Here is a 25283-nt window from a genome sequence, read left to right on the forward strand (position 1 = left end):
GGAGATTAAAGGGATGCCTTTTTCTTGCTTCTCTTTCTAGATGAGTACCATCCTCAGTCTGTGCTCCTCTGGAGTGCATTCTGAAGCACAAGGACTCCTTTGACCCTGAGAGTTGAAAGAAAAAGTGGCTCATTTTATTTTACACAAAGGCATGGCCTTCTTACTAGACCTTGTGCAGGCATTACAAAATTAACCCAGCCCTTTTAGCAATCATATTGGGAAAACCCAAAGAGGATAATTCCCCAAAATGAGAGAAACAACTTCCAGGGGAATCATCCGAAGATCCCCCTTACTTGGGGCCCCTTCAAGTTCCATTTTCATTGCAGGATCTTAGGGAAGTAAAGGGAAACTTAGACTGATTTTCTGATGACTCTGTTAGGTGTATAGAAGCCTTCCAAAATTTAACTCAGGTATTTGACCTCTCATGCAGGGATGTCATGCTGCTCTTAAGCCAAACCCTAACCACAGCTAAGAAGCAGGCAGCACTGTAGGCAGCAGAGAAATTTGGAGATGAGCAATATGCCTCGTATAATAGGCAAAAAGGGAAAAGAGAATATAGGGAAGGTGAACAAATAGGGGAAACACCATTCTCAATAGGAAGAGAGGGAGTACCTGTTGATAACCATAACTGGAACTCCCAGATCTTTCTATGGTGTTTTTCTTTCTTTGACAGTTTAAAATGGCTCCTATCTCTTCCTTTATAATGTTGCTCCAAACTAGGAAAAGTTAATTTCCCCAAACCTTAAAATACTTGGCTTAGAATTGAGCTAGCAGGAAGGGAATCTCAGAAGCCTGACATGCCAACAAAAGGGTACAAGATTTTTTCTATTTTTTTTTTTTTTAACTAATGAAGCTTTTGGCTTCTCTCTCCGTATGCAAAGTGGTAAAAAGGATAATAAGGATTCTTGTATATTCTTTGTAAAATTTTAATTAATGAAAAAGGATTTGTGAGGTTGGTCTTAAGCTGTAGCCAATCTCAAGTGCTTTGTGTGTCTTTCTGCACAGTTTTGTCAAAAGAAGGGGTATTTTAGGTTAAGATGCAGACCAAGGACCCCATAAGCCTGCTGTTCAAGCCAGCCCAGCAAAATGGTCATTAATGAACATGGCTATAGGCCTCCACCTTGTTTCATGTATTTGTGAACATGACCTGTAGCCATATAGGAATACTATTTTTAGTGTCTGCCATTTTACAGTGGTGGCTGTTTTCTCGTGCTAAGTGAGTTCCTGGGTGAGGGCCATAAAATCAGATAAGCCAGTTTATCAATCTGAGTGGTGTCAGCTGATCCATCAAGGGCAGGGTTTACAAAATATCTTAAGCACTCCTCTTGGGAGCAGTTTAGAGAGGGTCAAAATCTTGTAGGCTCTAGCTGCGTGACTCCTAGGCCATGGTTTCTAATCTTGTGGCTAGTTTCTTGGTCTGGTCCCCAGGCAACAGGGAAGTGTATCTTAAGAAGGGACTGTTATTATCTTTGTTTTAGACTACACTGTAAACCAGGCTCCTCCCAAAGTTGGTTTGGCCTATACCCAGGGATGGGCAAGGACAGCTTGGGGGCTAGAAACAAAATAGAGTTGGTTGGATCAGATCTCATTCACTATCTCAGTCACAATTTTGCAATGACAGTCTCAAAAACTGCTTATCACCCCTTTGAAAATCTCTTGTATACTCATGGTTAAGTCATAACTTAATTAAGGCTTGTTGGTTTCACCTGTAGGTTACTTTTTATAAATTTCAAAAGCCAAAGATCTTAACTGCTTGGTGTGGCTAAAGTCGAGTAATAAGGGATTTAAAAGGGTTTTCTCAGCTTAATTAAAAGTGGATATTCAAGTTATAGGTATATTTAAAATGCCTTTATATGTTTTTCTTCTTGGATATTGTTTTTCTGGAAAAAGGCTTTTTTCTTCTCAGTTGACAGAATTATTTTTCTCCATTTTTTTTCTTGCCACTCATAATGTAGGAGGCACCACAGATTCCGTTTTGGGAAAAAAAACCCCTCTGTTTTCCTCATAAAACCCCAGAAATTAAAAGTGGATAGTTCCCTCTCAAAATCAAAGGGTCTGTTTTGTTTTGCATTGTGTTATCTGTCCGTTTGGAGTTTTGGGGGTATAAAATTAATCCACATTAGGAGAGGGCTTTGTGTAATAACAAGGTAAGAAATACACTTTAAGGGATGGCTAACAGTAGTTGTAAATCAGAGAAGCATGCTCTTGGCCACCTGAAAGATATGGAAACATTTCCACTCCCCACTGTGAGATGAGACTCCCATGGAGGATGGACTGATTACAAAATAAGCTGATTGGCTTTGGGTTGCCTTGCAATGAAATGCATGGTAGAAGCACTGCTCTGTCTTCTCCCATAGTATCTCCCTCTTTTAGGGGATCCAAAATCCAGTATAAAATGGCAACCTTAATTTTGGGGATCTGTCTTTGCCTTCAGCTGTGCTTGTTTATTATGCCCTAGAAATGCATGCCTTCCTGGCCCTTTTTCTCCAAGGGCGCCAACCTGAAGCCAATAATGCAGTTAAGAAACTGGCAAATGACAAATCTTACAAATGCTGAACCTTCTGTTTGTGTCACTATATATGTGTTGTGTGTAATGTCTATAAAAAGAGCTCTAATTGATTGGCTTAAAGAAAAATAAGCACTTTGGCTGGGGTGCAGTGGCTCACGCCTGTAATCCCAGCACTTTGGGAGGCCAAGGTGGGTGTATCACGAGGTAAGGAGATATAGATCATCCTGGCTAACACGGTGAAACTCCATCTCTACAAGAAATACAAAAAATTAGCTGGGCGTGGTGGCGGGGGCCTGTAATCCCAGCCACTCAGGAGGCTGAAGCAGAAGAATGGCATGAACCTGGGAGGCAGAGCTTGCAGTGAGCCGAGATCACGCCACTGTACTCCAGCCTGGGCGGCAGAGTGAGACTCCATCTCAAAAAAAAAAAAAAAAAAAAAAAAAGAAAGAAAGAGAAAAAAAAGAAAAGATTAGATGGAATTGTCTATAAGGTTTCATTTAAACAGTTTGAAGTTAATATTACTAAATTAATGAAATTAATGCAAGGCTAAAATTTGGCTTTGAACAGGATTTTCATGTAATAGTAAAGGCTAATGAAAGGTTTTTGCCTTTTGAGTCATCATTTTGGCAAAACAAATAATTTATGGCAATTTGGAATTCTATTTCATCATCCCAAAATCAAACTCCAAGTTTCAAAATTGTCTTTCCTGATTCCTGGCTTTCTAGATGGCTAAGAGGACCTCTGAAACATCTAGAGAAGAGGTGAACAGGATTATTTGATGTGTTTAGTTACATGGAATTGCTCAAAAGGTGTCCAATCTTCTTTAGGTTATATTTTGGTGAATAATACTAATATATTTTCTAAAATTGTATGGGGTTTCTAAAATTCTAAGGTCTGAATATATGCTATCAATCATAATTAAGGGTAAAGTTATCGTAAGCCACAGAGATAACTAAAGTCCTTTGTCAGTCATGCTTTTAACTGTAACTACCCTGGAAATTTTGTCATTCACAGACAATTGTTGTCTTGCTTTGTTCTTTCTCAAAAGATGAGTTACAATCAAGCTATATTAACGACCTAACCAGGTATTCTCAAATGTGGGTTTTTAATAGCTTTGAAGATTGTAACATTGAAATAAAGAATGTATGGGACTCATGAAGAACTGAAATGTTCATGTATATCAAGCAAAACAAGAGTTAATGAAATGGACTGCACTCAGAAAGTTAAAGCAACCTTTTTGACTTTTGCTTGAAATATTGCTGATCTTGTTTCATTTTTCAGAGTTGAGGAAACTTATTTTGAACTGTTTATGGCCTTTAATAACCGAGTAAGATATACTCCTGTGAAAAAATTTTGGAGTACGTTTGTTTCTCTCTGCCTGGTTCTGCTAGAATTTTGAAACTATCTGTGAGTATGCTTAACTTATGGCAATATAGTAGTTTGCAGCAATGCAATAGGAATCCATTTTCTTTTTTTCCAAGAGGACACAATTGTGAAAACTGGTTATTTCATCAAGGCTTTGACTGGAAGTGTATGCTTCCCTTTAAGGAGTCAATCTCAACTTGCAGAGCCAATAAAAGCCCTATGGAGAGAACTGGCCTCATATCTTTCGTACACAGTCCTTGCACAGGGTTTCTAATTGGTGGTCAGTAAAGAATATCGTTTGTTGTTGTTGTTGTTTTTGAGATGGAGTCTCTCTCTGTCACCAAGCTGGAGTGCAGTGGCATGATCTCGGCTCACTGCAACCTCCACCTCCTGGGTTCAAGCAATTCTCCTGCCTCAGCCTCCCAAGTGACTGGGATTACAGGTGCGCACCATCACACCCGGCTAACTTTTTTGTATATTTAGTAGAGATGGGGTTTCACCATGTTGGGCAGGATGGTCTTGATCTCTTGACTCATGATCCTCCCACCTCAGTATCCCAAAGTGCTGGGATTACAGGCCTGAGCCACCATGCCTGGCCAAGAATATCACTTTCTAACAGGTCCAGGAGCTCCCAGTTTATCTTGGGACCTTAAGAGAAAAGGATCACCCAATTCACAGGTATTTGAGGATAAAAACCCATGGCTGAACTTGGCTTTAAAAGGTCTTATTTGAAATTCCTTGTGGAATGGCATTCTATCAAAGCCATTTAAAAAGGCCTATGTTGAATTAAACATTCTTGCTGCACTTTATGCAAACGATCAGGCCAAGTATAAGGCTAAAGTTTATTCTACAAATGACATGATCCTATCATAATTTGTTTTAACCAAAAAGGAGGACTGGAGAGAGAAATTATGTTCCAAAGCTTATTATATATACATTTGTCATTAAGTCCTAGTCTTATTAATTGTTTTTAAGATTTTGGCCTACATTTTAGACTAACTCTGCTTATTCCTGTGAATCAAGTGGTTATCTTCTGCAGCTTGAAAGAAACAAAAAGGGATGGGTAATGTAAAAATCTGAATTAATATGCTACTTCTGGGCAATTATTCTGCAAATTTTGCCAGGTAATAAAAGTGAGTAGGGTGCACATAACCCAGAGGTTTCTTTGTTTGGGAAAATAAAGCCAAGGAACTTCATAGAACCCCAAAGGGAAATTCTGTATGTTGGCAGGTAAAATTTTAGATGTAAATAATCTACTACCTCACCCTTGCAGGAATTGCTATAACTCTATTATTTGTAGTAGAACTATACATAGTAGCATCTTCTAACTGAATTATTTGACAGAGAGTTTCCATTGCTGTAGTATTGAGAGTTGAAGCTAGCTGGACTTCCTGGGTCAAGTGGATACTTGGAGAACTTTTCTGTCTAGCTAAAGGATTGTAAATGCCCCAAGCGGTACTCTGTAAAAACTCAACAATCCGTGCTCTGTGTCTAGCTAAGGGATTGTAAATGCACAAATCAGCACTCTGTAAAAATGCATCAATCAACACTCTGAGTCTAGCTAAAGGATTGTAAACACACCAATCAGCACTCTGTAAAATGGAACAATCAACACTCTGTAAAATGGACCAATCTGCAGGATGTGGGTGGAGACAAATAAGGGAATAAAAGCTGACCACCCCAGCCAGTGGCAGCAACCTGCTCAGGTCCCCTTCCATGCTGTGGAAGCTTTGTTTTTTTGCTCTTCACAGTAAAGCTTGCTGCTTCTCATTCTTTGGGTCTGCACCACCTTTAAGAGCTGTAACACTCACTGTGAAGGTCCGTGGCTTCATTCTTGAAGTCAGCGAGACCACGAACCCAATGGAAGGAAGAAACTCTGGACACATCTGAAGGAACAAACTCCGGACACACCATCTTTAAAGAGCTGTAACACTCACTGCAAAGGTCCACAGCTTCATTCTTGAAGTCAATGAGACCAAGAACCCACTGGAAAGAACCAACTCCAGACATGTCTTGGTGACCCAGATGGGACACATCTTGGTGACCACGAAAGGACAATTGCCAAGCGCTAAGTATCATTGGACCCCTTTCACTTGCTATTCTGTCCTATTTTTCCTTAGAATTTGGGGGCTAAATACCAGGCACCTGTCGCCAGTTAAAAGCAACTAGCGTGGCTGCCGGACTAAAGACAAAGGTGTCAGGTTTCTGGGAAAGGACTCTTCACAGTTGGGAGTGTTGGTTTGCCTGGAACCAGCTTCCACTTTTCTTGCATTTTGGGGTTGAGTCGAGGGTCGACAGAGAGGAAAGCCATTCAGCTCCGGGGTCCCGACAAAAAGTTGGTTGCCTCTGTAGCCATGAGCGGAACTCTCAAAGTCATGTCACCCAATCAAGACTCTCCCATCTATCCTATCTATTCTGACCCTTGCCTCCTGGGTCCTAATGCCTGTGAAACAAACTTCCTCTTGCTTCTCTTCTCCGAAGCTAGTCCGTCTTCTAAAAACCACTCCCTGTCTCTGGTGCTTTTCTAGTTTCTCCTATAAGAATGATTTCTAGTATAAACCTCAGGACTCTGTTCCTTTCTTTCTTTCTTTCTTTCTTTCTTTCTTTCTTTCTTTCTTTCTTTTTTTTTTTTAAAATAAAAGTTGAACTATTTATTCCCTTTTAAGTACACATCTGAGAGCACACAATGTATTTAATCTCTACCTTCATTTTACCACTGAAGAGCAGACCCAACCTTTGTTCATATAGACAATTTGATCTTACATAAGCTTATCAAAATTAACACTGCATTTCTAACCAGGAAACGATTTGCTGGGCACATATTCACGGGTACATAGGCAGAACAAAGAGAGTTTCAAGAGCAGCCCCTAAGGCAAACCCCAGCATATCTATACCATAGTAAGATACCACTATCAATCTATGTAAGCTTACTTACAACAATGCCTATGTGAAAAGAATATAGTTATCTGTGCTTGGTGGAGTTGTGTGCTCTCCAAAAGTTAAGCAGACGGGAAGCCAAAAATATAAACTGGGACTGACAGCACAAGAAAGATTCTTTCACTGAGGGGGTTAAGTAGCCCTGAAAAGAGACTTTGGAGTCAAGCAGCCGGGACTCACTTGGAGCCAGTGTACTTGGTGACCACGTTGGTGCCCTGGGACAAGGCGTGCTTGGGCCAGCTTGCCGGGCAGCAGCAGGCGCAGGGCCTTCTGGATCTCACAGGACGTGATGGTGGAGCTCTTGTTGTAGTGCGCCACGTGGGACGCCTCTCCCATGATGCGCTAGAAGATGTCGTTGGCAAAGGAGTTCATGATGCCCATGGCCTTGGACGAGATGCCGGTGTCGGGGTGGACTTGCTTCAGCACCTTGTACATGTAGATGGAGTAGGTCTCCTTGTGGCTGCGCTTGCGCTTCTTGCCGTCTTTCTTCTGGGCTTTGGTGGCAGCTTTCTTGGAGCTCTTCTTGGGAGCTGGTGCAGACTTTGCAGGTTCAGGCATGGCCAGACCCAAGACCGACACTGACCCCCGAGAATGCAAGCAGAACTGTAGTCTCAGGGTCTACTGGAAACGACTGTGTACTTACAGAGGCCATGCACATGACCTCTGTTCCTTTCTTTAGGCACCTGGGCTCACCAATTAGAAAGACATAATTTTTGCCCAGAGCCCCATTGGGTGGGGAGACCAACTATCCTTTTAGGATCCCTCCTCAGACAAGCAGGCCTAACAAAAGCTATTCCTGAAGCTAGGATATGGAGAGCCTCAGAAATTATATCCTTCCTATTCATATAAGTGAGGACCGAAGGTGTCACTCTTCCAACACTGAAAATCCCTTCCCTCCCTCAGGGTATGGCCCTTCACTTCATTTTTGGGGCATAACATATTTATAGGACAGGGGTAAGGTCCTAATACTAACAGGAGAATGCTTAGGACTCTAAGATTTTTGAGAATGTGTTGGTAAGGGAAACTAAATCTGATTTTTCTCAGTCCTCTTTGTGATCAAGGAGGACAGGCAAGGGTGCAGGTTTTCAAGAATGTGTTGGTGGGCCGGGCGCGGTGGCTCAAGCCTGTAATCCCAGCACTTTGGGAGGCCGAGACGGGCGGATCACGAGGTCAGGAGATCAGACCATCCTGGCGAAACACAGTGAAACCCCGGGCTCTCTACTAAAAATTACAAAAATCAGCCGGCTTAGGTGGGCGGCGCCTGTAGTCCCAGCTACTCGGGAGGCTGGGAGGCAGGAGAATGTGGCGTAAAACCCGGAGGCAGAGCTTGCAGTGAGCTGAGATCCGCCACTGCACTGCAGCCTCAGGATAGAGCCGAGACTCCGCCCCAAAAAAAAAAAAAAAAAAAAAAAAAAAAGAATGTGTTGGTAAGGGCTACTAAATCCAACCTTCCTCAGTCCTCTTTGTGGTGTAAGAGGAAAACTGGGGTTTCTGCTGCTGCGTCAGTGAGCGCAATTATTCTGATCAGCAGGGTCCAGAGACTGTTGCGGGTTCTTGGGCAAGCAGGGTTTCTGCTGCTGCATCAGTGAGCACAACTATTCCAATCAGCAGGATCGGTAACGACGAGTTATTGGGGTGGGGTGGGGGGAGGTGGACAAACCAAAACTGGGAACAGTTTTTTCTTTCAGATAGGAAGCACTCAGGCATCAACAGGCTCACCCTTGAAATGCATCCTAAGTCCTTGGGACCAATTTGACCCACAAACCCTGAAAAAGAAGCAGCTCATTTTTTTCTGCAGTATGGCCTGGCCCCAGTATTCTCTCCCTGATGGGGAAAAATGGCCACCTGAGGGAAGTATAAATTACAATACTATCCTGCAGTTTGACCTTTTCTGTAAGACGGAAGGCAAATGGAGTGAAATACCTTATGTCCAAGCTTTCTTTTCATTGAAGGATAATCCACAATTATGTAAAACTTGCAATTTGCATCCCACAAGAGGACCTCTTAGCTTACCCCCATATCCTAGCCTCCCTATAGCTCCCTTTCCTGTTAATGATAAGCCTCCTCTAATCTTCCCCACCCAGAAGGAAACAAGCAAAAAAATCTCCAAGGGACAACAAAAACCCCTTGGCTATTGGTTATGTCCCCTTCAAGCTGTAGGGGGAGGAGCATTTGGCCCAACCTACATGTCCCCTTCTCCCTCTCTGATTTAAAGCAGATCAAGGCAGACCTGGGAAAGTTTTCAGATGATCCTGATAGGTACATAGATGTCCTACAGGGTCTAGGGCAAACCTCGGATCTCACTTGGAGAGATGTCACACTATTGTTAGATCAAACCCTGGCCTTTAGTGAAAAGAATGCAGCTTTAGTTGCAGCCTGAGAGTTTGGAGATATCTGGTATCTTAGTCAAGTAAATGATAGAATGAGAGCCGAAGAAAGGGACAAATTCCCTACCAGTCAGCAAGTCATCCCCAGTATGGATCCCCACTGGGACCTCGACTCAGATCACGGGGATTGGAGTTGCAAACATCTGTTGACCTGTGTTCTAGAAGGACTAAGGAGAATTAGGAAAAAGCCCATGAATTATTGAATCATGTCCACCATAACTCAGGGAAAGGAAGAAAATCCTTTTGCCTTCCTTGAGCAGCTTAAGAAAATATACTCCCCTGTCACCCAACTCACTCGAGGGTCATTTGATCCTAAAAGATAAGTCTATTACCCAATCAGCCACAGATATCAGGAGAAAGCTCCAAAAGTGAGCCCTGGGCCCTGAATAAAATTTGGAGGCATTATTAAACCTGGCAACCTCAGTGTTCTATAATAGGGACCAAGAGGAACAGGCTGAAAGGGAAAAGCGAGATCAGAGAAAGGCTACAGCCTTAGTCATGGCTCTCAGACAAACAAACCTTGGTGATTCAGAGAGGACAGAAAATGGAGCAGGCTAATCACCCAGTAGGGCTTGTTACCATTGTGGTTTGCAAGGACACCTTAAAAAAAGATTGTCCAACAAGAAATAAGCTGCCCCCCTCGCCCGTGTCCACTATGCCGAGGTAATCACTGGAAGGCGCACTGCCCCAGAGGACAAAGTTTCTTTGGGCTAGAAGTCCCCAACCAGATGATCCGACAACAGGACTAAGGGTGTCCGGGGCAAGAGCCAGCTCATGTCATCACCGTCACTGAGCCCCGGGTAAGTTTAACCATAGAGGTCCAGGAAATTGACTTCCTCCTGGACACTGGCGCAGCTTTCTCAGTGTTAATCTCCTGTCCCAGACAGCTGTCCTCAAGGTCCGTTACCATCTGAGGAATTCTGGGACAGCCTGTAACCAGGTATTTCTCCCACCTCCTTAGTTGTAATTGGGAGACTTTGCTCTTTTCACATGCCTTTCTTGTTATGCCTGAAAGTCCCATACCCTTATTAGGGAGGGATATGTTAGCCACAGCTGGAGCTGTTATCCACATGAATATGGGGAAAAAGTTACTCATTTGCTGTCCCCTGCTTGAGAAGGGAATCAACCCTGAAGCCTGGGCATTGGAAGGAACAAGCTCAAGCTCCAGCCTTAAGCCTTCTCATGGGACAAAACTTATCTTTATGCTTCACAGAGAGAGCAGGAATAGCTTTTGGGGTCCTTTCTCAGACTCGTGGGACAACCCCACAACCAGTGGCTTACCTAAGTAAGGATATTGTTATAGTAGCAAAAGGCTGGCCTCACTGTTTACGGGTAGTTGTGGTGGTGGCCATCTTAGTGTCAGAGGCTATCAAAGTAATACAAGGAAAGGATCTCACTGTCTGGACTACTCATGACCTAAATGGAATACTAGGTGCCAAAAGAAGTTTATGTCTATCAGACAAACCACCTGCTTAGATACCAGGCGCTACTCCTTGAGGGACTGGTGCTTCAAATATGCACATGTGCAGCCCTCAACCCTGCCATTTTTCTCCCAGAGGATGATGAACCAGTCAAGCATGACTGCAACAAATTATAGCCCAGACTTATGCCACCCAAGAGGATCTCTTAGAAGTCCCCTTAGCTAATCCTGACCTTAACCTATATACTGATAGAAGTTCACTTGTGGAGAATGGGATACGAAGGGCAGGCTATGCCATAGTTAGTGATGTAACAGTACTGGAAAGTAAGCCTCTTTCCCCAGGGACCAGCGCCCAGTTAGCAGAACTAGTAGCACTTACCCAAGCCTTAGAACTGGGAAAGGGAAAAAGAATAAATGTGTATACAGATAGCAAGTATGCTTATCTAATCCTACATGCCCATGCTGCAATATGGAAAGAAAGGGAGTTCCTAATCTCTGGGGGAACCCCATTAAATACCACAAGGAAATCATGGAGTTACTACATGAGTGCAAAAACCCAAGGAGGTGGCAGTCTTACACTGCCAAATCCATCAAAAAGGGGAAGGAGAGGGGAGAACAGCAGCATAAGTGGCTGGCAGAGGCAGGGAAAGACCAGCAGAAAGAAAAGAGAGAAAGAGACAGAGAGAGAGAGAGAGGAAGAGACAGAGACAAAGAAGGAGTCAAAGAGAGAGAGAGAGATAGAAAAAGTAAAGAAAAAAAAAGTATATCCTATTCCTTTGAAAGCCAGGGTAAATTTCTATCTACAAAGCCAAGGCATATTCTTCTTATGTGGAAAACTTCAACCTATATCTACCTCTTAGATAGTTTGCAAGAAATAACGAAATTTATCCTTACTCTACAATCCCAAATAGGCTCTTTGGCAGCAATGACTCTCCAAAACCACTGAGGCCTAGACCTCCTTACTGCTGAGAAAGGAGGACTCACCACCTTCTTAGGGGAAGAGTGTTGTTTTTACACTAACCAGTCAGGGATAGTAAGAGATGCCACCCTGTGTTTACAGGAAAAGGCTTCTGAAATCAGACAGCATCGTTCAAACTCTTATACCAACCTCTGGAGTTGGGTGACATGACTTCTCCCCTTTCTAGGTCCCGTGACAGCCATCTTGCTATTACTTGCCTTTGGGCCTTGTATTTTTAACCTCCTTGTCAAATTTGTTTCCTCTAGGATTGAGGCCATCAAGCTACAGATGGTCTTACAAATGGAACCCCAAATGAGCTCAACTAATGACTTTTACTGAGGACCCCTGGATTGACCTACTGGCCCTTTGGCTGGCCTAGACAGTTCCCCTCTGGAAGATACTACCACTGCAGGGCCCCTTCTTCACCCCTATCCAACAGGAAGTTGCTACACAGTCATTGCCCAATTCCCAACAGCAGTTGGGGTGTCCTGTTTAGAGGGGTGATTGAAAGTTGAAGCCAGCTGGACTTCCTGGGTCAAGTGGGGACTTGGAGAACTTTTCTGTCTAGCTAAAGGATTGTAAACGCACCAATCAGCACTCTGTAAAAACGCACCAATCAGTACTCTGTGTCTAGCTAAAGGATTGTAAACACACCAATCAGCACTCTGTAAAATGGACCAATCAGCAGGACATGGGTAGGGACAAATAATAAAAGGTGGCCACCCCAGCCAGCAGCAGAAACCTGCTTGGGTCCCCTTCCATACTGTGGAAGATTTGTTCTTTCACTCTTCACAATAAATCTTACTGCTGCTCACTCTTTGGGTCCACACCACATTTAAGAGCTGTAACACTCACTACAAAGGTCCGTGGCTTCATTTTTGAAGTCAGCAAGACCATGAATCCACCAGGAGGAAGAAACTCTGGACACATCTGAAGGAACAAACTCCAGGCACACCATTTCAAGAGCTGTAGCACTCATTGCAAAGGTCTGCAGCTTCATTCTTGAAGTCAGCAAGACCAAGAAGGAACCAAATCCGGACACAGTATTTTGCTTAATTATTATCCTTATAACAGGGATAATAGTTACCAACAAAGAGGAAGCATGAAAATTTTACTATCACTGAGTCTGCAAGGACTTTTTATTGGATTTAGTGATTACATCACACCCTTTAGCACTTACAGTATCAGTCATTGCCCATTTGTACAACAAGACTAATTGCTGGGTCTGTCCCAAATGGTTTCCTCAGTTCAATAACACTAAGGAACATGCACTATAGTAGCAATGTTCTCCAAACTATTATTTTTAAATTCTACTGACATGGCTGCATCATCTGGGGATATTCCTAACCTAGGTTCTCTTTTAGAAAGTGCACTATCTCAGACATGCCGAACAAAGAGATCTATCATTTCCATACTCTCATATGGAAATTTAACTGAAAGAGAAGATTGGGGAGGACATGCACATGACAATCCCATCTTAGAAAGACTATGGATGGGGAATTCTATAACCAGAGGCCTCTTCTGATTTGCTGGTATTCCTCTCTTTGAAAGGCCAGTACTTTTCTATTATGATGCAATCCAGATGGAAGGCAATAGTAGGAGTCATAGAAGCACAAAATCAATCCATAGACTCTTTAGGCTCAGCAGTAACACAGAATAGATGGGCCCTGGATGTCCTTATAGCTGAGGTAGGTGGTACCTGTGCAGTCTTACATGAAACATGCTGCTTCTGGATCAACACCTCTAGTCAAGTTGAAGAAAACCTACAGGTGCTTAAAGGTCAAGTGAAAATCATTGACAGATTAAGAGAAAATGCAGGCTCCAGCCCTGGATGGCTACAATCCCTCTTTAATAAATTCCAGTCTTCACTGTGGAACTGGTTAGCTTCATTAAGCCCCCTCTTGCTCATATATTTTATATTAATGTTTGGAACTTGTCTACTCAATACTATAACTCGAATTATTTCCTCTTGCCTAGAAGCAATCAAACTAGATGGTGCTGCACACTGAGCCATACATGGACACACCTTTCTTCCAAGGACCCTTAGATCGATTCCAGGAGGAGTCCTAGCTGCGGTTCCCCACACAATGCCCCTTTTCAGCAGGAAGTAGCCAGAAAGAGTCATCACCCAATACCCACTAACAGCAGTTAGGGTTACCACTCCAGAGAAGAGAATGATATAGGAGCTAAGAAGGAATTACTTAGGCAGATAGCAAGGGCATGGGAGTCCTTGCTAAGGCTTTTCTTTTTAATTAAAAACAGCTCCAAATCATTTTCTAAGAAAGAACAGCCTGTAAGCTGGGAGCTTGCGCAAGTGAATGCCAGCAGGAACTAAGGACTAGGCATTTTGAAAATAGTGGCTCCATCTTCCCTTCTCTGCCAGCTACGTGTACTGTAAAGGAGCAGACAAGATGACACTGATCAACGGAAAGCTTATTTGCATAAGACAATTTGGGTGGGGCAACCGGCCTTCCCCACACACTATGTAGACGTCATATCTGATTGAACCAATATGTAAGCCCTATGTAAATCAGACACCACCTTTTCCAGCCTGCCTATAAAATCTGCTGCAGTCTGTTGCCTCCCCTTTTTTTTGGACATCTGTCTCTCTTTTGCAAAGAGCTGCTCTCCTCTCTCCTGTCTTCTATTAAACTTTCCACACCTCAACCCACCCACATGTGTCTGTGTCCTCAATTCTGTCTCAGCGTGTGACAACAAATCCATCTGTCCTGGACTTTTAAAAAAAAATTACCATTTTAATTCACTGCTTGTTATTGGTCTGTTCAGAGTTTCTATTTCATCCTGGTTAAATCTAGGAGGGTTGTATATTTCCAGATAGGTATTCCTCTTCTTTAGGTTTTCTAGTTTGTGGATGTTAAAGTGTTCATAGTAGCCTTGAATGATCTTTTGTATTTCTGTGGTATCAGTTGTAATATTTCCCATTTCATTTCAATTGAGCTTATTTGGATCTTCTCTCTTTTCTTCTTGGTTAATCTCACTAATGGTCTATCAATTTTGTTTACCTTTTCAAATAACCACCTTATTGTTTCATTATCTTTTCTATTTTTTTTGTTTGTTTGTTTCAATTTCATTTAGTTCTGCTCTAATCTTTGTTATTTCTATCCTTCTGCTGGGTTTGGGTTTCATTTGTTCTTGTTCCTCTAGCTCCTTGAGGTGTGGCCTTGGATTGTGCTCTTTCAGATTTTTGGATGTAGGTGTTTAATGCAATGAACTTTCTTCTTAGCTCAGCTTTTGCTGTATCCCAGAGGTTTTGATAGGTTGTGTCACTATTATCATTCAGTTCAAAGAACTTTTAAATTTCTATTGCAATTTCATTGTTGACTCAATGATCATTCAGGAACAGATTATTTAATTTCCATATATTTGCATGGTTTTGATGGTTTATTTTGGAGTTGTTTTCATTTTATTCCACTGTGGTCTGAGAGAGTACTTGATATAATTTTGATTTTCTTAAATTTATTGACACTTGTTTTGTGGACTATCATACGGTCTGTCTTGGAGAATGTTCCATGTGCTGATGAATGGAATGTATATTCTACAGTTATTGGGTAGATATTGGGTAAAATGTCCTGTAAATATCTATTAATGATATTTGTTCTGAGATATAGTTTAAGTCCATTGTTTCTTTCTTTCTTGTCTTTTCTTTCTTTTTTTTTTTTTTTTTTTTTGAGACAAGGTCTCATTGTATCACCCAGACTGGAGTGCAATGTCACAATCTTGGCTCACTGCAGCCTCTGCCTCCTGGGTTCAAGCAATTCTCCTGCCTCAGCCTCCCAAATAGCTGGGATTACAGGCATGTGCCACCACACCCAACTCATTTTTGTAGTTTTAGTAGAGGTAGGGTTTTGCCATGTTGGCCAGGCTGGTCTTGAACTCCCGACCTCAAGTGATCCACCCACCTCAGCCTCCCAAAGTGGTGGGATTACAGGCATGGGCTACTGTGCCTGGCCTGTGTCTTTGTCGACTTTCTGTCTTCATGACCAGTCTAGTGCTGCCAGTGGAGTATTTAAGCTTCTCACTATTATTGTGTTGCTGTATATCTCATTTCTGAGGTCTAGTAGTAATTGTTTTATAATTTTGGGAGCTCCAGTGTTACGTGCATGCATATTTAAGATTGTGATATTTTCCTGTTGGACTAGTACTTTTATCATTATATTAATATCCCTCTTTGTCTTTGTTAATGGTTGTTGCTTTAAAGTCTGTTTTGTCTGATATAAGAATAACTACTTCTGCTTGCTTTTGGTTTTCATTTGCATGGAATATCTTTTCCACCCCTTTGCCTTAAGTTTGTGTGAGTCCTTATGCTTTAGGTGAGTCTCTTGAAGACATCAGGTACTTGAGTGAACTGTTATTCATTCTGCCATTCTGTATCTTTTAAATGGAGCATTTAGGCCACTTACATTGAACATTAGCGTTGAGATGTGAGGTACTATTCTGTTAATTGTGCTAGATGCTGCCTGAATATCTTTTTTTTTCATTGTGTTATTGTTTTATAGGCCCTGTGAGATTTATGCTTTAAGGAAGTTCTATTTTTGTGTATTTCAAGGTTTTGTTTCAAGATTTAGAACTTTTAGCAATTCTTGTAGTGCTGGTTTTGTAGTGGTGAATTCTCTCAGCATTTGTTTGTCTGAAGAAAATTTTATCTTTCCTTCATTTATGAAGCTTAGTTTTACTGGATACAAAGTTCTTGGATGATAGTTGTTTTGTTTAAGGAGGCTAAAGGTAGGACCCCAATTCATTCTAGGTTGTAGGGTTTCTGCTGAGAAATCTGCTGTTAATCTGATAGGTTTTCCTTTATAGGTTACTTGATGATTTTACCTCACAGATTTCTTTGCTTGATTTTAGATAACCTGATGACTATGTGCCTAGATGATAATCTTTTTGTGATGAATTCCCTGAGTGTTCTTTGAGCTTCTTGTATTTGGATGTCTAGATCTCTGGTAAGGTCAGCGAAGTTTTCCTCGATTATTCCTTCACATAAGTTTTCCAAACTTTTAGATTTCTCTTCTTCCTCAGGAGCACCAATTACTCTTAGAATTGGTTGTTTAACATAATCCTAAACTTCTTGGAGGCTTTGTTTCATTTTTTTGATGCTTTTCTCTTTGTCTTTGTCTGATTGGGTTAATTTGAAAGCCTTGTCTTTGAATTCTGAAATTCTTTCTTCTACTTGTTCGATTCAGTTGTTGAAACTTTGCAATGTATTTTGCATATCTATAAGTGTGTCTTTCATTTCCAGAAGTTGCAATTGTTTTTTATTTATGATATCTACTTCCCTGGAGATTTTTTCATCTATATCCTGTATTTTTGTTTAATTTATTTAAGTCATTTTTCACTTTCCTTTGGTGCCTCCTTGATTAGCTTAATAATTGACCTTCTGAATTCTTTTTCTGGCAATTCAGAGATTTCATTTTGGTTTGGACCCATTGCTGGTGAGCTAGTGTGATCTTTTTGTGGTGTTGTAGAACCTTGTTTTGTCATATTACCAGAATTCCTTTTCTGCTTCCTTCTGATTTGGGTAGACTATGTCAGAGGGAAGATCTGGAACTCAAGGGCTGCAGTTCAGATTTTTTCATCCCATGGGGTACTCCCTTGATGTGGTGTTCTTCTCCTTACCCTAAGGGTGGGGCTTCCTGAGAGCCAAACTACAGTGATTGCTTTTGCTCTTCTGGGTCTAGCCATGCAGCAAAGCTACTGGGCTCCAAGCTGGTACTGGGGGGTGCCTGCAAAGAGTCCTGTGATGTGATCCATCTTCAGGTCTCTCAGCCATGGATACCAGCACCTGCTCCAGAGGAGGTAGCAGGGGAGTGAAGTGGACTCTGTGAGAGTCCTTGCTTGTAGTTTTGTTTAGTGTGCTGGTTTTCTCAAATGCTAGTTATGCTAGCAGTGAAGTAGTCATGTGGATAGACTCAGGACCTCTGGTTAGCCAGGACATTACAGGCAGTAGAATTAGCTGTTGTTTTTTCCTTCCTTGGAGCAGGATTGTTTGTTGTGAGTTACTGTAACAGCTTGAGTGTGTTGGTCCAGCAAGGAGGTGGCACTTTCAAGAGAGCATCAGCTATGGTAATATAGGCAATACAAGCTTGCCCTAAGGTCGTGTGAATAAATATTCAGGTTTCTCAGGGGATGGGCAGGGCCAGAGAGCTCTCGTGAGTTTATGCCTTTTGCCTTTGGCTACCAGGGGAGTTACAGAAAGACGACCAGGTGGGGGCAGCTTTAGGTGTGTTTGGGCTCAGAGTCTTCTTGGGGAGGGCTTACTGCAGTCACTGTGGGGGATGGGGAAGTGGTTCTCAGGCCAATGGAGTTATGTTCCAAGGGGGATTACTGTTACCTCTGCTGCTTCTTACAGGTCACCAGGGAAGTGGGGGAAAGCTGGCAGTGACAGGCCTCAACCAGTTCCCAGGCAGCCAGCAAGGCCAATCTCACTCCAGCCCGCTGTGCTTCCACAACAGCCAACAGAGCCAAATTTACATCCAGGCCTCCACGCAGGGCTGAGATCTTGCCTGAGGCAAGCCTTGTCCTCCCTGCTGAGAAAGCAAGTAGGGTTTTCAGGCTTTGCCCCTCCCTGCCTGCCAAAGCTTTTGTGCTCGTATCTGCATTTCCTGTTCACTCCCTCAGATTCTGCCCAGGAAAATTTGCACTTGATCAAAATTACTACAGAGTTCAGCTGGAGGTCTCCTTCTCCCTGTGGCCCTTCCCCGAATCCACTGACTCTTGTCCCCAAGGACCCGTCTGAGATAAAATCAGAAATGGCTTCCCTGGGGACAAGCAGTGCCTATAGGGCTCTTCTCGCTGTTTCTTCTACTTTTACAATTTTCTCTGCTCGACAGTGGGGTTATTAATCATCATGAGAGTTAGCAAGTGCTCTTGGGAAAGTGGGAACAAACTGGGGTGTGGAGGGGCTTCTTAATGGGTATTTCTAAAGTGCAATGATCTATGAATTTTTTTCCTTCACTTAAACAGCTCCTATACCCTGAAATTAGGAGAGTTAAACACATAGACTGTGCCATATTAAAATGTTAGTTTCATTATGTTTTTGTGCCAGGTCTTCTTTTTTTAAAAAAAATTAGAGAAGTGTTTATGGAATTGCAATAGATAGCACATGAAGTACCTGTATAGAATGTATATTTTTATTTCACATGTAGTTTATTTTGAACACTGTAATTCATAAAGCAAAATCTGTATGTAGTGCTTGTCAGGCCTCTGAGCCCAAGCCAAGCCATGTCTTCCCCTGTGACTTGCACGTATACCCCCGGATGGCCTGAAGTAACTGAAGAATCACAAAAGAATTGCAAATGCCCTGCCTCGCCTTAACTGATGACATTCCACCACAAAAGAAGTGAAAATGGCCGGTCCTTGCCTTAAGCGATGATATTATCTTGTGAAATTCCTATTCCTGGCTCATCCTGGCTCAAAAAGCTCCCCCACTGAGCACCTTGTAATCCCCACTCCTGCCCACCAGAGAACAACCCCCCTTTGACTGTAATTTTCCTTTGCCTACCCAAATCCTATAAAATGGCCCCACCCTTATTTCCCTTTACTGACTCTCTTTTCGGACTCAGCCCTCCTGCACCCAGGTGAAATAAACAGCCATGTTGCTCACACAAAGCCTGTTTGGTGGTCTCTTCACACGGACGCGTATGACAGTGCTAAGTTTCTCAAGGATTTGATCATGAATACTTTGGCTGCCTTAGGTGTGGGAATTAGAAAATTGAATGGAGCCTTGTTCTGCTTCTTGCTCTGTAACACATGTCTTGTGTTAAACACTAAAAAATCCCTAAATAACACAGGCTAACCAAGTCCTGGTTAGCCATGTTCATGCCAGGTTGTGCTCCACTGAGGTCCATTTTGGAGAAGCCCAACGGTACCATTATGGTCGAATCTGTTTTATGAGGGACAATATCAGACTAGAGATAATGTCCTGATAATTTGGATGAAGATAGTGAGGGATACTGAAATTGTGGCATTTGGGGGATGGCTGAAGGAACTGGGAATGTTAGATGAGGAAGGGAGAAGATTCATTATGCTGTGTCTCATCTCTGGATGTTTGGAAACTCGCTTCCTCTGTGCAATTGATCCCCTTCTCTTTGACTAACTCTTATCATCCATCAGCCTAGCTATTTATTCCTCTAGAAAGGCTTCTGTGACACGGTAAGAGAGGATTAGGTGACACTTCTATACACCTCCTTAACTCGATGTCATCCTAGTGATAGCATTTATCTCACAGGCTCATTCACTTGTTTATCTTCCACTGGGCCATGAAAAGGCCCTCATCTAGTTCTTTGCTGTAAACCCATCCTTTAACACTGAGTCTGCTTAAAGTGGGTGTATTGGAATGAATGAATGGACGAACGAGTGAATGATATGATTGTTGTCTTTGCACATACAAAAACCTGAGATGTGGGAATGATTACAGATTTATTTTGTGTTTGTCCAGCAAGAAGCAGTTGTAAGGGTAAACTGAGGCTGGAGCTGAACCAGGAACAAAGACACAAGGCAAATGGCAGTGAGAATAGCTTTTATTAGGACTCACGGGCGAGGTTCCTCAGTCCAAAGGTGCGGGCCGAGGAAGTCGCCCTGAGGGAGGAGGGTAGGGGCTTTTTATAGCCTGAGAGGTAGGGAAGCTGGTTGTGCAAACAGGGTCTGGGGGGTCTTGAAACTACTAGGGCAGGAGTTGAGTAAGGGTCACGAGGAAGGGGTCTTTGGAAACTGTTAACCGAAACTGCTGTTTACGAACTCGTGGAATGCAGGTGAGCTGCAGGTCATGGGGGAGTGTGGTTGCCCAGCCGGAACCTCTGACGTATGTAAGTCTGAAGGTGTGTTCAAAGAGGAAGGGAAGTCTCGAACAAAGGGCCTGCTCAAACAAAGGGCCTGCTATGCCGAGTGGTGCTGCCATGCCGGATGTAGATCCCTGCCTAACATTCCGACCTCTTTCTAATAAGAAAAAGGGGCGACGCATTCATCTGGCTGCTTCCTGCTGTTATGGGTTGTCGTGGGGTTTTTTGGAGGTCGGACTTCGGGTGTAGGGATGGAGCAGCATCTGATTGAAAGTGATCCGGGAAACTTCTTTTACGAGGTTCTGGATGAAGCGGAGGACACAGGGAGCTATGAGTGGCAAGAAGCCAATGATTAGTAAGGGACTTAGAAAGGGTAGGACTTAACTGGCCACAGACGACTGCCACCACCAAAGTGAGGGCTTTGATCTGAAGTTTTTCTGGTGGAGTCTTTCCTGAATCTTTTCTAGAGTGAGGAGATTGGTTTCTACTAGTCCTGACTCATTGATGTAGTGTTCGGCCAGGAAGGGGAAAGGAGGGGGTTAGGTTGGAGGAGTTAAAAGGGCTGGGTAAGGGTACTGCAACCAGTGGGGGCTTATTCAAGGCTGCATACAAGAAACAATGAGAGATGTTGTGTACCTCGGCCAAGTGTACCACTTGAGCCCCTTCCCTGACTAAGGTTAGCCAGGAAAAAGGGTTGCTGCTGTCCTGGGGCTTGCTGCCTGGGCTAGAGCTGAGATGGCTTCCTCCTGTTGTCTGATGTCAGAGGCCAGGCTGACGAGGCTGCTTATGACCTTGATGTAGGCCTTAAAGATCCTGAGTCGGGCCACGGGATAAGACTCACTGTGCCCACCAGTCCTAGGAAGGACAAGATCTCTTCCGCATCCCGAGGAGGCTGGAGAGTTTCAATGAGGCTTATTCTATCTGCTGTGAGGCTTTTTGTAGTGGGTGTGAGGAGTATGCCTAGGTAGGTGACAAAAGAGCTGCAAAGTTGAGCCTTAGCCGGGGTAACCTGATAACCTCGGTCGCCTAGAAAATTTAAAAGTGTAGCAGTATCTGCAAGGGAGCACTCCTAGGAAGGACTACATAGTAATAAGTCATCGATATACTGCAATAGTGTGCTGTGGGTCAGGGGACAGAGGACAACATCCTGTGCCAGTGCCTGTCCGAAAAAATGGGGGCTATCACGGAACCTTTGAGGCAAAACAGTCCAAGTCAGCTGGGAAGAAATATGAGTGTCTGGGTCTTCCAATGTAAAAGCAAACAGAAAGTGGCAGTCTGGGTGTAGAGGGATGGTAAAGAAGACATCCTTCAGGTCAAGGACAGTGAAATGGGTAGTGTCAGGGGGAACGTGCGAGAGGAGTGTATATGGATTAGGAACAACTGGAAAGGTAGGGACTACTGCCTCACTGATGAGGCGTAGGTCCTGCACAAGACGATAGGCCCCAGAGCTTTTCCGTACAGGCAGGATAGGAGTATTGCATGGTGAGTTGGCAGGAACTAGAATGTGCTGCCGGAGCACGCATGTAATGAAGGGTTTTAGTCCTTGTCGGTGTTCAAGGGAGATAGGGAACTGGGGCCTAGAGGGAAACTTAGAAGGGTCTTTTAGCCGGATGCAGACTAGAGTGTGGTGCTGGGCAATGATCGGGGTGGGTGGGGACTGGAAACAGGAGTGGGGGGTCAGCCTGGCGGGGTTTGTCAGGTGAGAGAAGGGGGAAGAGGAATGCGAGGTGTGGGGAGGGGTTGGGTCCGAAGTGAACTGAGGCCCCTAGCTTGGAGAGGAGATCTCATCCTAACAAGGGGACTGGGCACGAAGAAATAAGAAATGAGTGTGAGAAGAAGGAGCCATCCAGGCGGCAAGACAGAGGAGGAGTCTGGAGCCACCGTACCCCGCACTCTGCGTGGCAGTGAGAGGACGCTCCCATTGCCTCCAGACTGCCCGCCTTGAGACCATGGGAACTACCCAGTCCAAATCAAACTGAAAATCCCCTCTGGGGTGCCCTTGGCAAATCTCCAGACTTTAAGTCTCAGCCAAGACATAAAATGAAAGCGGCTCATTTTCTTGGAGGTGGAGGGAGTGCCGTCAATTCCCATGACTGTGACAGTGGAGGAGTGGCTGGGGCCACTGAAGGAAGGCAAAACAGAGTAGGTAGCCTCCGTGTCCATAAGGAAGGATATGGACTTACCCACTACCTGGAGCATAACCCTGGGCTCCGCGAGAGTGAGAGGGGTCCCCGAGTCTGGGCCTCTTCAATCTTCCTCGGTGTTGAGGAGCTGGAAGGCGCCTCCAATACCTGGAGGAGGGTCGTCACGTGGAGGCGCAGCAACTATCCTTAGGTCGGGGCAGTCTGACTTCCAGTGGCCCATCTGCGGACAGTTCGGACAGGGGCGAGTTGGCTCCTTTGGGTTAGGCCACTACCTGGCCCAGTGGCTGTTGTTGCCGCACTTGAAGCAGGCACTAGGTGGTGTTCGGGTAGTACCTCTTTTCTGGGAGCTCCTGGAGCCAGCCAGCCTCAGGGCTGCTACAAAGGCCTGGGTTTGGAGTTACCTTCTGTTTTAGCCTGGCCTGTCATTGGGCCTCAGCTGCTTCCTCCCTGGAGTTGTAGACCTTGAAGGCCAGTTTGACTAAATCCTGGATGGGAGTTTGAGGGCCTTCCTCCACCTTTTCAAATTTTTTTTTTGGATATCAGGGGCCGACTGAGAAATGAAATATGAAGCCAAGATGGCTTCTCCTGCAGGGGAGGCAGGGTCAAGGTGAGTGTACTGAATAAGTGCCTCAGTCAGCCAGTTAAGAAAAACGGCCGGATTTTCATCTGCACCTTGGACTACCTCCTTTAATTTGTTAAAGTTGACTGATCTGTTAGAGGCTGCCCGCATGCCAGCAAGAAGGCACTAGACTATCATATCTCGGCAGCGGCAGCCTGCCTGACCAACCTGCTAGTCCTAGTTGGGCTTGGCTGAGGGCACCGCCTCAGTGCCAACTGGCATGACATGGTCAGTTAAATGAACCTGGTCAGCGTGCTGCCTGGCTGCCGCTGGGATGTGCTCCCATTCCTCAGGGGACAGGGTTGAGGTCATAACAACATGGGGATCATGCCAGGTGAGGTCATACACACAGGTATCTGAACTTTTTGAAATACTGAGTGGGGTTGGCCGAGAAAGAGCCTACACGCTCTTCAATCTTAGACAGGTCTGCCAGCGAAAACAGCACATGGACCCGGACTACTCCTTCGGTGCCTGCCACCTCTCGTAAGGGACACAGGAGGTCGGTCCTGGACTGAGTGTGGGCTGAGACAGGTGAGGAAGGGGAGGAGGTGGAAGTAGGGGAGACAGAATCTGTTGGGTTTGGTAAGGGAACAGGAGGGGTGGAAGGGAGGGGAGGCGTTGATGAGGACGGGGATAATGGTGGGTCAGGGTAAGGAGGATGTTGGGTGGGAGACCGGAGGGGTGGCCGGGATAGGGTGTCAGGAGGCTCAGAAAAAGAGGAGGAATCATCCCTCTCCTTGCTCGAGGGAAGAGACTTTGCGAGTAGGACCTGAGCTAACGAGCATTGGGCGCAGAGATCTAGGTGAGAACGCAAGTCCCAAAAGGCTTGAACATAGTACCCTATGTGCCATTTACCTAGTCTCTTGCAGAAGTTGGTCAAATCCATGAGAATATTAAAGTCTAGAGTGCCTTCTGCAGGCCACTGAGACTGATTATCCAATTTATATTGTGGCCATGCTATTGTGCAGAAGAAAATGAGCCACTTTCATTTTATGTCTTGGCTGAGACTTAAAGTCTGGAGATTTGCCAAGAGATACCCCAGAGGGGATTTTTGGTTTGATTTGGACTGGGTAGTTCCCATGGTCTCAAGGCGGGCAGTCTGGAGGCAATGGGAGCGTCCTCTCACTGCCACGCAGAGTGCGAGGTATGGTGGCTTCCAGGGAGGTTGGATGTTTCCTAGTCCCCGGTGCCAAGGTCACAGTTGACTGGAGAGAGCCCCTGACGTGGCTGTGCGTTTTGGACAGGGACTCCTGGAGGGAGCCTTCAGGATAGGGGGAAAACTTACCCAGCAGTGATCGAATTGAGTCTTAAATTTGGTGAGACGGCTCCAGGCTTGAGGAGGGGATCCAAGCTCAGGGAGAGGAGAGCCTGCCCGACCTAGCAGGGGTCCAGGGAGGGGTCTCCTCCCGGGTTTCGGCACCAAATGTAAAGGTAAACTGAGGCTGGAGCCAAACTGGGAATGAAGACACAAGGCAAATGGCAGTGAGAATAGCTTTTATTAGGACTCACGGGCGAGGTTCCTTGGTCCAAAGGTGCGGGCCGAGGAAGTCGCCCTGAGGGAGGAGGGTAGGGGCTTTTTATAGCCTGAGAGGTAGGGAAGCTGGTTGTGCAAACAGGGCCTGGGGGATCTTGAAACTACTAGGGCAGGAGTTGAGTAAGGGTCACGAGGAAGGGGTCTTTGGAAACTGTTAACCGAAACTGCTGTTTATGAACTCGTGGAATGCAGGTGAGCTGCAGGTCATGGGGGAGTGTGGTTGCCCAGCCGGAACCTCTGACGTATGTAAGTCTGAAGGTGTGTTCAAAGAGGAAGGGAAGTCTCGAACAAAGGGCCTGCTCAAACAAAGGGTCTGCTATGCCAAGTGGCGCCACCATGTTGGGTGTAGATCCCTGCCTAACAGCTGTTATATTAATGGATGGAAGTTACATGAGTCTGATTTTACTTCAACACAAAGAAGAACTTTCTAAAAATTGGAACTTTTGAGAAATACAAGGGTAGACAGACAGGTCCCCATTCCAGTAGAAGACAGTTGGTCAACTGTCAAGAATAATGTCAAAGAGCTTAGTCTAAGGTGACCTAGGGGTCTTGCAAATTGCATAGTCTATGAACCCAGGGATGTTTTTCTCCATGGGTGTTCCTGTGGGACTCGAG

At 44.4% G+C, this 25283-nt stretch overlaps 1 long non-coding RNA gene and 1 pseudogene across 1 annotated transcript; both read right to left on the reverse strand.

Moving 5' to 3' along the window:
* Nucleotides 1–6987: 6987 nt before the first annotated feature.
* On the reverse strand, nucleotides 6988–7700 carry LOC110743883 (annotated as a pseudogene).
* Nucleotides 7701–20292: 12592 nt separating this feature from the next.
* Nucleotides 20293–24973, reverse strand: LOC108587223. Its single transcript, XR_001905517.3, has 3 exons — nucleotides 24420–24973; nucleotides 22555–22735; nucleotides 20293–20699 (listed from the first exon to the last, which is right to left on the reverse strand). It is a non-coding gene; the product is annotated as an uncharacterized LOC108587223 (long non-coding RNA).
* Between the last annotated feature and the right edge of the window lie 310 nt (nucleotides 24974–25283).

Source organism: Papio anubis, chromosome 8, assembly GCF_008728515.1.
Source record: "Papio anubis isolate 15944 chromosome 8, Panubis1.0, whole genome shotgun sequence".
NCBI classification, from domain to species: domain Eukaryota; kingdom Metazoa; phylum Chordata; class Mammalia; order Primates; family Cercopithecidae; genus Papio; species Papio anubis.